Below are 16,169 nucleotides of genomic sequence, written 5' to 3'. Positions count from 1 at the left end.
TCCAACGCTGACAGAAGACATACGGAGCTTCCTTTCTATACTTATCTATGGAATATATTTAATATGGACATAAAGTGAATAACATTTGAGTACACAGAGGGGGAAGAATTATAGGAATATGTACGGAGTAGCTAGGCAAAGAGGCAGAAAGGCAGGTGGACCTCTGTTTATAGGAAAAATACACATGTATTAGAAAATATCTGTAAATAAATTATACCTGTGTAGGACTCTTTTGTGCATCCTGCTGTAAGGAATATTGATTTTGTTTTTAGGAATATGATTCTTGGGGAAAAAAACTGATTTCCAAGACCTTTTAAATGTAGATTGCATGTTTTAATGACTCCAAGATTTTGAAAAATTATGAAACTTTTCACAGAAACTGTTATTCTTCTAGTTGAGGTTATTTGACAGGAATTTAATCATTCCTTGTGAGACTGTGTTTGGAGACTGATATCATGATGCTGTTTCTCAGGTTTTTCTCTCTCTCTTCTACTAAATGTTTCCGGTGAAATATTTGTTGGCTGCTATCTTGACCTTTGAAGCCAATCATAATCAATCTGTGACCTGTATTTTTATTTGTTTACAAACAGACATAATTGTGATGAATACTGTTGAAATTGGAAAAGATTGACCAGCTACTCTGGAACGATCAAAGGGGTGCAATTTTAATCAATGACCAAATGGAGCAACAGCACCCACTTTTCTTAAATTGCTGAGGTCAAACACTCATTCATTTGGCTCAGACACAGAGAAACAAACTGTAAAAAGTAAAGCTTTGGTAAAGCAAAGCTAAAACAGTAATAGATTTTGAGCAAGCTTTGGACATCAAAGAATGTTTTGAACTGGCAGAGAACACATAGAATAAAAAATAACACTACAAAAAGCATTTTCCCATAAATTGTATGCTCACAAACAACAGCTGTGGTTGCGTCTGTGGTCTAGTCTTTGTTGCAATGGTGCCGTCTCCATCCTGTTTTTTTTATCATCAATAAGTGATCACACATTCATTTATTACTTTCAAAAATATATTTTTATCAATAAAAAATGCAAAGAACAATAGAGGTGTGACTACAAAGGCTTTGTCTTGTCAAAAGTGAATTTTTAAGTTACTTATCTTCTTTTAAAAACTATTGAAAGATGTATTATGGCTTATTTCATACTTTTAGTTTTTATGGGTCAAAGTAAAATATGATATTTATGTTTTAGGGTTATACAAGTACACACTTGTTGGCATTACAGTTAAACATATTGTGTTTATGCTTTCCGTTTTACCTACAGCGACTTTCAAATTACGATATTACCATGCCATAAATATCTCAGCTAACAATAAGCTACATAGATGGAAGACCACTAGTCAGGCTCTATCAGAGGTGGCGGTGGTGACAGAATGCAGGCATAGAGGGAAGTGCACAAAGAGAGTCCATTGGTACAAGGTAAGTACTAGGGTAGGAGATGCTCTCTGAAGAACTGGGTCTTCAAGAGTTTCTTGAAGATAAACAGGGACACCCCTGTTCTGGTAGCACTCAGCAGGTCATTACAACACTGTGGAACAACACATGAAAAGGGTTTCATTGTCTTAACCGTTTTGTAAGCACTGATGGAATATGATTATAATGCAAGGATTAATGGTCTCTTTACAGGTACCAATAAATATGTTCATACCATTTAATATCTTTGGGAAATAAACAACAATTCTTTTTTCAAAGTTTTACCTGTTTATTTGCCTATCACATACTAAAGTTACACTTTACATTGGACAATGGCTTGCAATTGAATCACAGAAAATAATCATTGCCCCAATGATCTGGATGGGTTCCAACAAATTCTGCTCAATCTGTATGTTTTTCTGGTAGTTTATAATGAGCACATTGGGTTTACTGTTGCTTCTTCTTCTTCCATAAAAAGGATCCCTGCAAATGCCACAAAGGTGACTGGCAATGATAAGATGTTTGAAACACTTTTCTGAAAGTTTGATCATTTATGTTGCACATTAGCTTTCTAACCTTGTTCTCTCTGAGGAACACCTAATTATGTAATTTGTACATAGGTCACAACAAAGGCAAGCCACCAATGTTTTACAAATAACATACACAAGGATGAGAAAATCACACTTTTGTATCTACGACAATACAAACATTTGAGATGTCTCATTGAATTTCACACTCTGAGTTTATGCAAAGATCAACCATCATTTGAAACAGCTGAAGAAACTTAGTTTATTTTAAACAGCTACAGAGTTAATTCGTAACTCCCAGACCCAGTGCTTCTGTCCTTCCATGATCCAGTCATCCAAACCCTCCATTGTTCTCTGCACTGCTGAGTGAAGATTAAAGCAAACTAAACCACTGCAGGATAGACAGAAGCAAGCAGAATGGTAATTTTAAAGGGAAATTCAGGGAATTATTAATGATAAGATAATAATACCAGAAACAATAACTTTGCTTGGAAGAAAAGAAAGAACATAAGAACATCCTACTTTTGAAAAGCATCAAAGTAAAGCAGGTAAAAGTAAAACCTGATCTCCACCATTTAACTGAGTACATCCAATACATCTCTGTTCTGTATTGCTCACTTGGAACATCTCAGTGCCATGGCAGCAAACATCCAGGTAATACAGTGCCTTGCGAAAGTATTCGACCCACTTGAACTTTTCAACCTTTTGCCACAATTCAGGCTTCAAACATAAAGATATAAAATTTAATTTTTTTTGTGAAAAATCGACAACAAGTGGGACACAATCGTGAAGTGGAATTAAATTTATTGGATGTGTCAAACTTGTTTAACAAATAAAAAACTGAAAAGTGGGCCGTGCAATATTATTCGGCCCCCTTGTGTTAATACTTTGTAGCGCCACCCTTTGCTGCAATTACAGCTGCAAGTCACTTGGGGTTTGTCTCTATCAGTTTTGCACATCGAGAGACTGAAATTCTTGCCCATTCTTCCTTGCAAAACAGCTGGAGCTCAGTGAGGTTGGATGGAGAGCATTTGTGAACAGCAGTCTGGACTTTGACTTGGCCATTCCAACACCTGGATACGTTTATTTGTGAACCGTTCTATTGTAGATTTGGCTTTATGTTTTGGATCATTGTCTTGTTGGAAGATAAATCTATGTCCCAGTCTCAGGTCTCTTGCAGACTCCAACAGGTTTTCTTCCAGAATGGTCCTGTATTTGGCCCCATCCATCTTCCCATCAATTTTGACCATCTTCCCTGTCCCTGCTGACAAAAAGCAGGCCCAAACCATGATGCTGCCACCACCATGTTTGACAGTGGGGATGGTGTGTTCAGGGTGATGAGCTGTGTTGCTTTTACACCAAACGTATCGTTTTGCATTGTAGCCAAACAGTTCGAATTAGGTTTCATCTGACCAGAGCAGCTTCTTCCACATGTTTGGTGTGTCTCCCAGGTGGCTTGTGGCAAACTTTAAATGAGACTTTTTATGGATATCTTTGAGAAATGGCTTTCTTCTTGCCACTCTTCCATAAAGGCCAGATTTGTGCAGTGTACGACTGATTGTTGTCCTATGGACAGACTCTCCCACCTCAGCTGTAGATCTCTGCAGTTCATCCAGAGTGATCATGGGCCTCTTGGCTGCATCTCTGATCAGTCTTCTTCTTGTTCGAGATGAAAGTTTAGAGGGACGGCCGGGTCTTGGTAGATTGGTAGATAACCCTAACCCTGGTGTGTTCCTTGGTCTTCATGATGCTCTCTGCGCTTCGAACAGAACCCTGAGACTATCACAGAGCAGGTGCATTTATACGGAGACTTGATTACACACAGGTGGATTCTATTTATCATCATCAGTCATTTGGGACAACATTGGATCATTCAGAGATCCTCACTGAACTTCTGGAGTGAGTTTGCTGCACTAAAAGTAAAGGGGCCAAATAATATTGCACGCCCCACTTTTCAGTTTTTTATTTGTTAAAATAGTTTGACACATCCAATAAATTTCATTCAACTTCATGATTGTGTCCCACTTGTTAATTCTTCACAAAAAATTGGAATTTTATATCTTTATGTTTGAAGCCTGAAATGTGGCAAAAGTTTGAAAAGTTCAAGGGGGCCGAATACTTTCGCAAGGCACTGTATATGGTCCACCTTTCCAACATGCAGACCCATGTTTTTAGATTTATCTTTGCCATTGTGTTTTCTTCTGTGTTATTTCTGAAGATAAATAAATAGAACAAGAAGACAGCTTGTGTTTGTATTTCTGCTCCCTGCTTTTTGTCGTGATGTTGTGCACAGGTTACCAGAAACAAGTATGAACCTGTCTCTCAGTGCCCTCTCAGCACTTTTAGCAGTTTTACAAGTTTTCTGCGAGGTCTTAAAAGTCGACCCAATGGTCTTCATTTTAAGTCTTAAATACATTCATTTTCAGATTAAACACTGATTTACATTTAATTGCATCTTAAATTTGTACATTTATTCATTTGGTCCCCCTTCCATCCTTTGTTACAATTGTCATGTTAGTGGTTTGCTGAGGACCCTACTGGCAACAGGACATCAGCAGACACATGATAGTGTGGAATGAATAGGGAACCTTGCAATACACAAAGACAACACACAGGAACCAAGGAGACAGCAAAAGTAGGATCTAACAGTGAGAGAAAGAAACCAGGGAACTAAAATACTCAAGAGATGTGAATGTGTCATGGAAAAAGGTGCGTATATTTAACAGAATGAGGATGTGGAGCAAGGCTGAGATTAGACTAATGACATCACAGAAACATGGAATAACTAGAAGAACAGTGGACACTGAATAGACAGAGCTAACTATAGAATATACAGAAATAACTCAAAATACAAGGTCCACATTTTTATTTATTTATTTATTTATTTATTTGTGAGAACTCATCACGAACCTATAAACTTTTTTCTTGAAGGGGCTTTTTTTGTGGTTTGTTCAGGGGAATTGATATAGAAATGTTCTTCTTACGTTACACATCACTATATTGTTTTAATAAGGATTAGTTTGAAAAATAGGATTTCAATACTTGCGTAAAACACTTCAGGGGTGTCTAGAAAGCTTAAACATATGCCTCTGTTAATTCTGAGTTCCTTCCTTCCATTGTGCGGTGCCTAATGATGCCTTTTGCTAATAATGTTTTTAGAATTGTCAACCCTTTTGAAAGAGGCCCATGATCTGTGTTGTCTGGTGATCTTTGTGGCACAATTTAGCAGGGAACTTACGCTGTGTGGTAATGGTGGGAACCGGAACGAGTTAAATCATGCATCAGGCCTGAAAACACCAATTTAAGTTGTCAGACTTAAATTTAATTTAAGCTTTTAAATTAGTTACATATTAGTTTGTAAAAAACAAGAGTTACTTTTCAGAATACTTTGCAGCAACTGTGCTTTAATTTTTAAATCTTTTACCAATGCCTTTTAAATTATGTAAAACTGATGGCCTCTGATTCTGTTTATGCTGCCTCAGTATCCAACCTGGGCGTCCATTTTTATTCATGGTCTATAAAAACTGCCTGAGTCAAGGGCAAACATGGGGTGTAGAGAAAAAAGAATTAATATTTTAAAAAAGCATGGAGACTCTGGATACAGATGGCTGCATTTAATGAGCATTTAGGGCTATCTAAGTGAATGCATAGTGTGAAATGAATGCAGATAGATTTAATGAAACCTATGTGTTACTGTACAAATCTGTCACTGTGGTTGGACTCACTGAGGCATCTTTGTACAGATCTTACTTCAACCCCATGGTTTCCAGGATACTTGACATCAGTGGAAAAAACTAAAGTCTGAACTATTTTGGTTTCTGTTTCAAAGGTTCTGAAAAGTTAATCAGCATTAAATGTTTGGAGAATGATGAGAATCATCTGAATCCAATATTAAAAAGGCCACGGGAGTTTAATTTTCATGAATAATTATTTCTCTCTTTCCACAGCTCTGTTTTTATTGAGCCGGCATTTATTCTATACTCTCTAACATCTCACCGTTAAATAACTTTAATTAGCATGTAAAATGGTTAAAGAGTACATACATGCATATATGAATATTTACTTACGTTGTTTTATTCCTTACTCTCTTTAATTCCTTATTAATTTCCCTAAACAAAGGTTCTCTCTTCTTCTATTCAGATATTTATTTCCTGATTTGTTGTTACTTATGTTTTCACCTAATTACTGTATTTTTAGGACCAATGGCTGGTGTTATTAAGGTGAACTAACGGTTCAATGCAGAGCAGCATTGAAAAAAGGCATTTTTCAATGCAAAGCCAAGAGATCAGAAATTTGTCAAAAAAAACCTTATGAATGAATCTCTAGGTTGATCTTAAATGCATGCTAAATTTCTAAGTGTGCCATAAAAGCTGCATGATGTTTCACTATATAGCAGTACAGAAAGTTTTGTAATTTGTGTAGCAGTTTGGGTTTAACCAGACTTGAAATCTGAAGACAAGTTTATTTATGTAGCCCCATTAATAGACAAAGCAATCCAAAGTGTTTTATGGGACATCAAAGGAAAGACAGGAAGAAAATAATAAAAAAGTATACCCATAAAAGCGTTACATAAATGAAGAAAATGTGAAGCAGTATGATCTTTAGACAGGCAGTTAAGATGTCTAAAACCCAAACATCATTGTATACTTACTTCTCTGGGTCCTGCAACTCTGTAAGCATGTTGTGTCTTCAAACGTTTCATGGTGTTTTCTGTGGACAAATGTACGGCTGTAGATCTCCCATTGAAATATTTCCAATAAGCTTTCAAAACTTTCTGTTTCAGCAATCTTTTTGACTGACACGCCAGCAGAGCATGAGAAAAAATAGCATTGAAAAACTTGCTTGTGTTTCCTGTTTTTGAGACAAGAGCTAAACCTGGATAAAGCTGTATACCTACGAAAACAACCAAATCTATCATTTAAACTGACAAGGCTTCTACCTCCACCTCAGATCCAATGAACCCCTACCAACAGAGGTATCCTTGTTTTGTCAGACAGAAACTGTCCCAAAGTGTGTGTTGTAGACCAGTCAAATAGAGATACTAATGCTGTTAAAAAGTTTTAAATGCATGTCTTATTCTCACTCTAAAATGTAAAAAAAGCTTTCTGAAGCAGAGCTCTTTTAACATTAATCATTTATCATGATTATCTTATTACAGCTGAGAGAAGACCATGATAAGAAACGTCTGGAGATGCAATTTACTAACTGGTGTTTTGACATTAAGTGAGGTAGCCATGCATATACACTTATACACAAAGCACACCCACACCGTGTCTGGTAAAATCATCCACAGTTCAAGCTGTGCATACTGGGCGTGACTTAAACTTCTGTTCACAACAGGAGCTTTTCCCTTGAGTGATCTCCATGTCCTCTGTTGTTTAAACCTTTGACTTTATTGAAATGAATGATACTGATCCTCGTCTCCTATGTCACAGGAAAAAGTAGACTGCAGTGCCTTGCAAAAGTAAAAATATTCCTTGAACTTTTCACATCTTGATAATGTTACAAAAACAAACATCTGAGTAGTTTATATGGATTTTATATGATAAGCATTAAGTACTACAGGGGTTGGACAATGAAACTGAAACACCTGTCATTTTAGGTGTCATGGCTAAATTGGACCAGCCTGGTAGCCAGTCTTCATTGATTGCACATTGCACCAGTAAGAGCAGAGTGTGAAGGTTCAATTAGCAGGGTAAGAGCACAGTTTTGCTCAAAATATTGAAATGCACACAACATTATGGGTGACATACCAGAGTTCAAAAGAGGACAAATTGTTACGGTGTGGAGAAGCCCCAAAGAAGCGTACCACCCAGACTGTTGCATGCCCAGAGTGAAGCATGGGGGTGGATCAGTGATGGTTTGGGCTGCCATATCATGGCATTCCCTTGGCCCAATACTTGTGCTAGATGGGCACATCACTGCCAAGGACTACCGAACCATTCTTGAGGACCATGTGCATCCAGTGGTTCAAACATTGTATCTTGAAGGTGGTGCCATGTATCAGGATGACAATGCACCAATACACACAGCAAGACTGGTGAAAGATTGGTTTGATGAACATGAAAGTGAAGTTGAACATCTCCCATGGCCTGCACAGTCACCAGATCTAAATATCATTGAGCCACTTTGGGGTGTTTTTGAGGAGCGAGTCAGGAGACGTTTTCCTCCACCAGTATCACGTAGTGACCTGGCCACTATCCTGCAAGAAGAATGGCTTAAAATCCCTCTGACCTCTGTGCAGGACTTGTATATGTCATTCCCAAGACGAATTGATGCTGTATTGGCCCCAAAAGGAGGCCCTACACCATACTAATAAATTATTGTGGTCTAAAACCAGGTGTTTCAGTTTCATTGTCCAACCCCTGTACATCACTGTAAAATAGACAGAAAATGATACAAACTGTGTCCTACATTTTTACAAATAAAAATCAGAAAAGTGTGGCATCCATTTGTATTCAACCCATTGAGTTATTACTTTTTACAACCACCTCCCATTGAAGTTACAGCAGCTATTTTTTGGGGGTGTGTCTCTCCCAGCTTTGCACACATAGAAACAAAAATGTTTGCCTGTTCTTTGCAAAACACTTCAAGCTTACTCAGACGGGATCGAGAGTGTGTCTGAACATCATTGCTGAAGGTTTGTCACAGATTCTCAATTGGGTTAGGGTCTGGACTTTGACTGGGCAAATCTAACACATGAATAAGCTTTGATCCAAACCATTCTGTTCTGGCTCTGGTTTTATGTTTAGGGTCTTTGTCTCACTGAAAGATGAACCTCCATTATCAGCATCCAACACAGGGATGTCGAGAGTGTGGACTGGGTGACATTTGTGGTCCTTGGAATAATTTTATGTAGCCCCCAATGACAACTCAAGAATGTTGCAGATTTGGCCCTCTAGCATAGAGGTGATTTACACTTTCTGCAAGTCTTTGGGTTGGGATTTTCACAACACAGTATTTGTATTTAACTATTCACATTCTTTTTTGTTTTAAATTAAAATTTATAGTAGATACTACCACAAACATTTAGTGACCCTTCACAAAAGCAGACCTGTGCACACCTAACTGTTTAGCTCGGCTGAACACAGTCATGTTTTTAAAGAAAGAGTGACCCACATCATGTTCTTGTTGCTGAAAATAGACAAAACATTTTTTAAACAGCAAAGTGAAGACCTCAAAAATGAGGAAACTGGATGAATTTCTTTTAATACGGCAAATATGACAAAAATTAGAATATTATTTTTATGTATGATTTACAGATCCCTTTTCTATAAAATCCTGACGACTTTGTTTCATTAAATTGATACATGCTTATTGTTCAGCAGTTAAAAATTAATGATAAACATATTTATTATTTTTTTATTTAAAACTCAAATAACATTTTTGTGGGCTGCAAGTACCTTCAACCTGGTGATTTAGGCCCTTGGTGCAAAATGTTTGGACACTGCTGCTCCAACAGATTTTCTTTTAGGATTGCCCTAATGTAGCGGCATCCATTTCCCATCAACTCTCACCAGCTTCCCTGTGCCTGAAGAAACAAACCCTCTCTACAGCATGATGCTTTGTGGTGTAACATAGTGGTGTATGGTTCACCAAGGGGATAGTATTTTTAGGGTATTAGTTTGTGCCACTCATAGCATTTTGCATGTAGGCCAGAAAACTTATTTTGGTCTCAGCTGACCAAAGCACCTTCTTTCACATGTTCTCTGTGTCCTCTAACATAGCTTGTATCAAACTGCAAATAGAACTTCTCAGACTCAGAATCAGCTTTATTCTCCAAGTTCTTCTTATAGTTTTCTTCCAACAATCTTGCCACTCTTCCATAAAGATCAGATTTATTAAGTGTACGACTACTAGTTATCCTGTCAACAGATTTCCCCACCTGAGCTGTGGATCACTGTCGCTCCTTCAGAGTTACCATGGGCCTCTTGGCTCTTTCTGAATCTTGCTGTACCTGCACATGCTTGTCAGTATAGATGGTAGTTTTACAGTTGTGCCCAGTGGTGGATCTAGAAAATGTTACATGCCGGCAGAAAGGAGGCACAAAAGGTATAGGCAGGGTGGTAATGCTGGACCTCTTCATTGATGTACGTAAGAAATCTCTAATGTGAATGGAATCAACAAAAAATCCCAAAAACATGTTGAAAACATTTATTGTTTCATTTTCATTTCTAAGAAACAAAGACAACTTTTAGGTACCATCTTTGCATCTTGATGTATCTAAAAATATGTATACATATAGAGAATTAGTGTCAGGGTGTGACATTTTTGGACTTTGTTTGTGGCTTTGTTTACTTTATGCTTAGATGTTTCTATTTTGGTTTTTGTATCATGTTTTCTTTTTCTCCCTCTACCGCCTCCTAGTGTTTTCCTTCTTAAGTTCCTTTATGGTTGTCTTCTTATTACTTTGTATGGTTTATTATTGTTATTGTTATTGTTATTATTTTAATTATTATAGTTCTTGGCCTTCCCTGGATTCTCTAGTTTTATTTCTCTTTAGTATATTTGTGATAAATTGTGTTTTATTATTTGTTCCTTTGCACTCTTCTTGTTTACTAGTTTATTTTCTGTTTTCTTTCCAATCAATTCAGTCAGTGTGTTTGTGTTTGTTTACTTTGGTATTCAGGTTTTCTTTATGGGCTATTTGTTTGTTCTTAGATTGTTGTTTGTGTTCCTATGTTTCCCTCTTGTTTCTCTGTTTACTTTAGTACATGGTTATTCTAGTTTTCTTATGCTTCATTTGATTATTTATCTTTGTTTATAGTTTTGCTCAGTCTGTGTTTTCTGTTTATTGTTTCACCCATGCTCAGTCTTTGTATTTGTTTCACATGTTCCTTCTGCCTCCCTGCCTCCTTGTCACACCTGTTTCCTGTTCCATTGATTACCTGGCCTTTGTTATCCCTCAGTATATTAGTTGGTTTTGTGTCATTATGTGTTGCTGGTTCCTGTTCGTCACAACCCCATTCCCTACCATGTCTATGCTTCATTTTGGAAACCTTTGCTACGTTTTTACCTTGAGTACCTGCAGTGTCTTTGTAAGTCTTTGGATCCTGACTCTGATTCATACCTGCAGTGCTTTTGCTACGATTTTTGACCTTTGTAAATAAACTGAAGAATTACTAAGATGCGGCTGCCAAGCTCTTGTCTGCACTTTGGTCCGACCCAAAACCCCACCGCGACAATTAGAATGATCTACTACACTTTTCACTGCATTTCTGCTTCGTAAGATTTGCTTTTATTATAAAATACGTAAGATTTGCTTTTATTATAAAATACAATTATAACATAAATTGACTACATCCATGAAGCCTGGACTATCTAACTTCATAACACCTGTAGACTTGACCAGATATGTTATTTGTTGAAACATCTAATATCTCCAGGGAATCCAGCGGATCCAGCCTTCCTTCCTTCCTGCCTTCCTTCATCAGTTTCCTCTGCACTGTCTTCTTTCTCTCTCTCTCTGACTCTGAAATGTTCTCATCTTCACTGCGTAGGCTGACATAATTTTCCTCATCTTCACTTATTTCTTCACCTGTTGCACTTTCAGTGGCCACCTTCACCTATGACCCTCCTGGGCTCTATTTCATTTTTCCTTCCTAAAATCTCTGTCTCCTCATCCTTCTCATCACTCACTTTTTTGCCAAAGGAACTGGAAATTTCTCTGGTAAATTGTTTTATTACCTAACCCTGCTTGAACCTTCTCTAGATCACGATGCTGTTTGTTCTTTACTGAACTCTGACGACTTCGCAGAACAGCTGCATTAATACTTGGGTAAAATGTCCCACAGGAGGAATGTGCTAGATTTTATCCAGGTGTATCAGAGTAAAGGGGGCTCATAATGAATGAAACCACATTTGCAGATTTTGATCACTAAAAAACATTGAAAATAAGGTATCCTTTTTCTTCCACTTCACCCTTATACACAAATTGCATATACCAGTAAAATACATTAAAGTTTGTGGTTGTAACATAAAAAAATTGTAAAAATTGTTAAAGAAGTAAGAATACTTTTGCAAGGCATTACTGTAATACTACAAACAATTGTGCGTCAAGCCATATTTGACCATTATCAAATACGTATGTCAGCTCTGTGGCATTTTCTTTGTGTATCTTGTCTCAAGATGTGAGGACAAGAATCGGTAAAGGGAATCAAAATTACACAATCTGTGAAAGCATTGCACAACAATTCATTTATTATTTTACCAAGCAAAGACTGACTGTCCTGAAAGGTTAAAAAAAAAACTTACAGTGGAAAAGAGTTTACAGAGCGAGAGGAAATGAATAATAAAACAAAAAATCTGGGGATTGAAGGAATGGATTTTGGCTTTTCTAATGGGACCAGATCAGAATACTAACTTAAATTTTTTTTTCTTTCATTTTGAATAAAAGCAATGTTTTTGGAAATCATAAAAAATGTATAAAGGTCTGAAAAATAGAGTATGTCCAGCTGGCAACCCACTCATTGTGGAGCAGTAACCCACAGCTGTCAATCACATCTGGAGCCCACTAGTTATTATCTCCCATCTTCTCGCCGACTCCAATGAAAACCAATGGAGCGGGGGGGGGGGTTATAAAAAAAAATCGTACGGATGCAATCATCATGACTTGCCAATCAAGTGTTTCTTCTGTTTAGCACAAATGCTTGACTTCCTGGTTATTCCCAAGGCGAAAACATCATGTCAGCAGACATGATGGATGTCTGACTGCAGCAACATAAAAATTATGGTACTTTTTTTCAGAACATTTTCAGAAAATTTTTCTGCTGGTTAATAGATGTAGGACATTCTGGGATTATTATTAAAATATTCTTATCACTAAGTGGTGGTCAGTTTCCAGTTGCATTATTTATGAATGAAAAGCTGCTGGCATGGCAGAGTCAGGATCATTTTTTCTACAGGCAAATTCTCTCTATAGATCTCTATAAAGCATCTAGCTGATCCTAAATCATGCAGAGTTTTAGTAAGAATTTCCGATAATTGCAGATCTCTTCTCTGATTTATCAAAGAAATCTATGAATAACCTTTCATTTGGTCTGGAGGTCTGCTTCCTGTATTGTCCTCAGAGCTCCAAGTACCCAGCACATTGCTTCCATCACACCCTGTCAGGGTCTGGGAGTTTCTATGTGATGCTGTTCTTTTTTTTCCTGCTGCTTACTGTGCTTGGCCCCTAGATGGCGATGGTGTCCACAGGTGAGAGGCGACAGGTGTATCTCATCGGCTAATGAACATCTGGGGATATTTAAGCAGGGAGCTGCCAGTACTTCTTCGCTCAAGTGTTAGCCATTTGTAGTACACCTCAAGCCGCCCACGTACTATGTCAATGTAACAGTTTTCTAAAGATTAAGCCTTTTGATTAATTTCTGGTATTTTCCGTCCCAGGTCAACGGATTCCTCTGGATCTATCGAGATACCCAGCTTCCAGACCACAGAGCTCATGACCTCTGGCTACAGAACGAGTCCCAGTCAACGTACCAAGAGTCTACGCCACAGTTGCCCTCCCAGACTCACTTCTAGCTGGCAGCTACCTGGCTCTGCTTTCTATGCGCCTCCTCGCAGACGAACCCTGTCCACCCTCTGCCATGCTTCACCTAGTGCCAAGCCGCAACTTTGGATTATCTCCAGCCACAGTCAAGCACTTACCTTCCAAAAGATCTCCGCAGCAATTCCCAGGCCCCACATCCCTCTCCTCCAGGGCGGATGTCTTCCATTATCTAGTAAGACACAGACTTACATTAGAAAACCCACCGCAGCCTTAATTCGTCACTCACTTGTTCCTTTTCCCTCCTACAGTCATCATCACCGAATTCCCCTCTTCACTTATTTTGTCCCCCTATAAATAAACATTTTAAAGAAACTCAGCTGATCTCCAGAGTGTACTTTCTGCATGTGGGTCAAGTCCGTTCGCTGAACGATGACACACCCAGTATTCCATTAAAGTTTAAATTCTCTTCACTTTAAGTGTTTCAATAATCCTGCTTTTCCAAACTCCTTCAAAATACCCCAATCTAACACTCCATTCTGAACCATCCACATCTCTTCTTCTTATCTGTACTCCCCTCCATCTGCCAGCTGAGCCATAATGGGCTTCAGAGCATTCAGCCTTACGGCACCCTATTCCACCTTCCATATGTACTATAGATCCCTTCCCAATCTTCCTAACCTCCCTCAAAATTGAACCTTTCAGACAAATATGTCACTTAGATGTATTAGCAATAAACCTGAAATTATGTCTTGCTTGTTTTTAGCCATGGGTGTTTTGTATTCCCTTGTTCTCGCTTTAAGGTGGAGTTGAATATATTAAAATGACAGCTATTACATGTAAATTCTGTCTTGATGAGCTCCCTGTAAAATCTGGTTAATTTAAGATTTTAAATGACCAAGCTCAATCCTATAATTATAGTTTTTTATATCAATTATGTTCGCAACAGTGAGCTTTACTCTCATGCTGCAGGTTTAGTTGTGCTTTCTAGAATATCTTTGTCGGGATGTGACATTTTGGACTTTGTTTGTGGCTTTGTGTTTGTTTACCTTTTGCTTACATGTTTCTATTTTGGTTTTTGTATCATGTTTGTTTAGTTCTCTTGCTCCATTTACTGCCTCCTAGTGTTTTGTTGTTTCTTTCCCCTTGCTCCTAGTCTCCTTTAGAGGTTACTTTTCTCAGAATCAGAATCAGAATCAGAAAAGCTTTATTGCCAAGTACGTTTTTGGACATACAAGGAATTTGTTTTGGCGTAGTCAGTGCAATACAATACAAGTGTCAGTGTGGTTTCCGGGCTTTGTTAACAAGGCTGGTGGCAAATGGGAAAAAACAGTTATTGTGGCGTGAAGTTTTGGTCCTGATGGACCGCAGCCTCCTGCCAGAGGGGAGAGTCTCAAAGAGTCTGTGACCGGGGTGGGAGGGATCAGCCAGAATCTTCCCTGCCCGCTTCAGGGTCCTGGAGGTGTACAGTTCCTGGAGCGACAGTAGACTGCAGCCAATCACCTTCTCAGCAGACCGAATGACACGCTGCAGCCTGCCCTTATCCTTGGCTGTAGCAGCGGCGTACCAGATGGTGATGGAGGAGGTGAGGATGGACTCAATGATGGCTGTGTAGAAGTGCACCATCATAGTCTTTGGCAGGTTGAATTTCTTCAGCTGCCGCAGGAAGAACATCCTTTGCCGGGCTTTCTTGATGAGGGAGCTGATGTTTGGCTCCCACTTGAGATCCTGGGAGATGATGGTTCCCAGGAAGCGGAAAGATTCCACAGTGTCAATTGTGGAGTCACAGAGGGTGATGGGGGCAGGTGGGGCTGGATTCTGCCTGAAGTCCACAACCATCTCCACTGTCTTTAGAGCGTTGAGCTCAAGGTTGTTCTGGCTGCACCAGTCCAACAGATGGTCCACCTCCCATCTGTACGCAGACTCGTCACCATCAGAGATGAGTCCAATCAGGGTGGTGTCGTCCGCAAACTTCAGAAGCTTGACAGACTGGTGACTGGAGGTGCAGCTGTTGGTGTACAGGGAGAAGAGCAGAGGAGAGAGAACACAGCCTTGGGGGGAACTGGTACTGATGGTCAGGGAGTCAGAGACGTGCTTCCCCAGCCTCACGCGCTGCTTCCTGTCAGACAGGAAGTCAGTGATCCACCTGCAGGTGGAGTCGGGCACACTCAGCTGGGAGAGCTTCTCCTGTAGCAGAACTGGGACGATGGTGTTGAAGGCAGAGCTGAAATCCACAAACAGGATCCTGGCATAGGTTCCTGTGGAGTCCAGGTGCCGGACCGTTATTTATTACGGTTTTCTTATGATTATGATTATTATATTTGTTGTTATTCTAGTTCTCTTGTCCTCATATTATTCTAGTCCCCTTGTCTTCCTTGTATTCTCTAGTTTAATTTCTCATTTAGTATCTTTGTGTTTATTTATGGTTTGGTATTTGTTCGCTTTGCACTCTTCTTGTGTACTAGTTTATGTTCTCTGTTCCTCCTCGTCTTGGTTCCCTTTCTGTGTTTTATTCTATTCTGTGTTAGTTCCTTTATTCTGTTGTTTCTAGCTTAGTTCCTTATGTTTAGTTTCTATAGTTCTAGTTTTCCCTCCTGTTAGGTCAGCTTTAGTTATTGTCTACATCTTAGTTTGTATTTATTTTAGTGTTCTCATCCTATGCTTCATTGCCTGTTTGGTTCAGTCAGTGTTTAGTTTTGTTTACGTTTGTATTAGGGTTTCTTTATGGTT

At 38.7% G+C, this 16,169-nt stretch overlaps 1 long non-coding RNA gene across 1 annotated transcript; it reads right to left on the bottom strand.

The window, feature by feature from the left end:
• Positions 1-1,787: 1,787 nt before the first annotated feature.
• Positions 1,788-13,805, bottom strand: LOC124861002. The gene is made up of 3 exons (XR_007036539.1): positions 13,601-13,805; positions 6,606-6,664; positions 1,788-2,345 (listed from the first exon to the last, which is right to left on the bottom strand). It is a non-coding gene; the product is annotated as an uncharacterized LOC124861002 (long non-coding RNA).
• Between the last annotated feature and the right edge of the window lie 2,364 nt (positions 13,806-16,169).

This window comes from Girardinichthys multiradiatus, chromosome 23 (genome assembly GCF_021462225.1).
Source record: "Girardinichthys multiradiatus isolate DD_20200921_A chromosome 23, DD_fGirMul_XY1, whole genome shotgun sequence".
NCBI lineage: Eukaryota > Metazoa > Chordata > Actinopteri > Cyprinodontiformes > Goodeidae > Girardinichthys > Girardinichthys multiradiatus.
The sequence above is the reverse complement of the archived record's forward strand: the minus strand, read 5'-3'. Positions and strand labels throughout refer to the sequence as shown.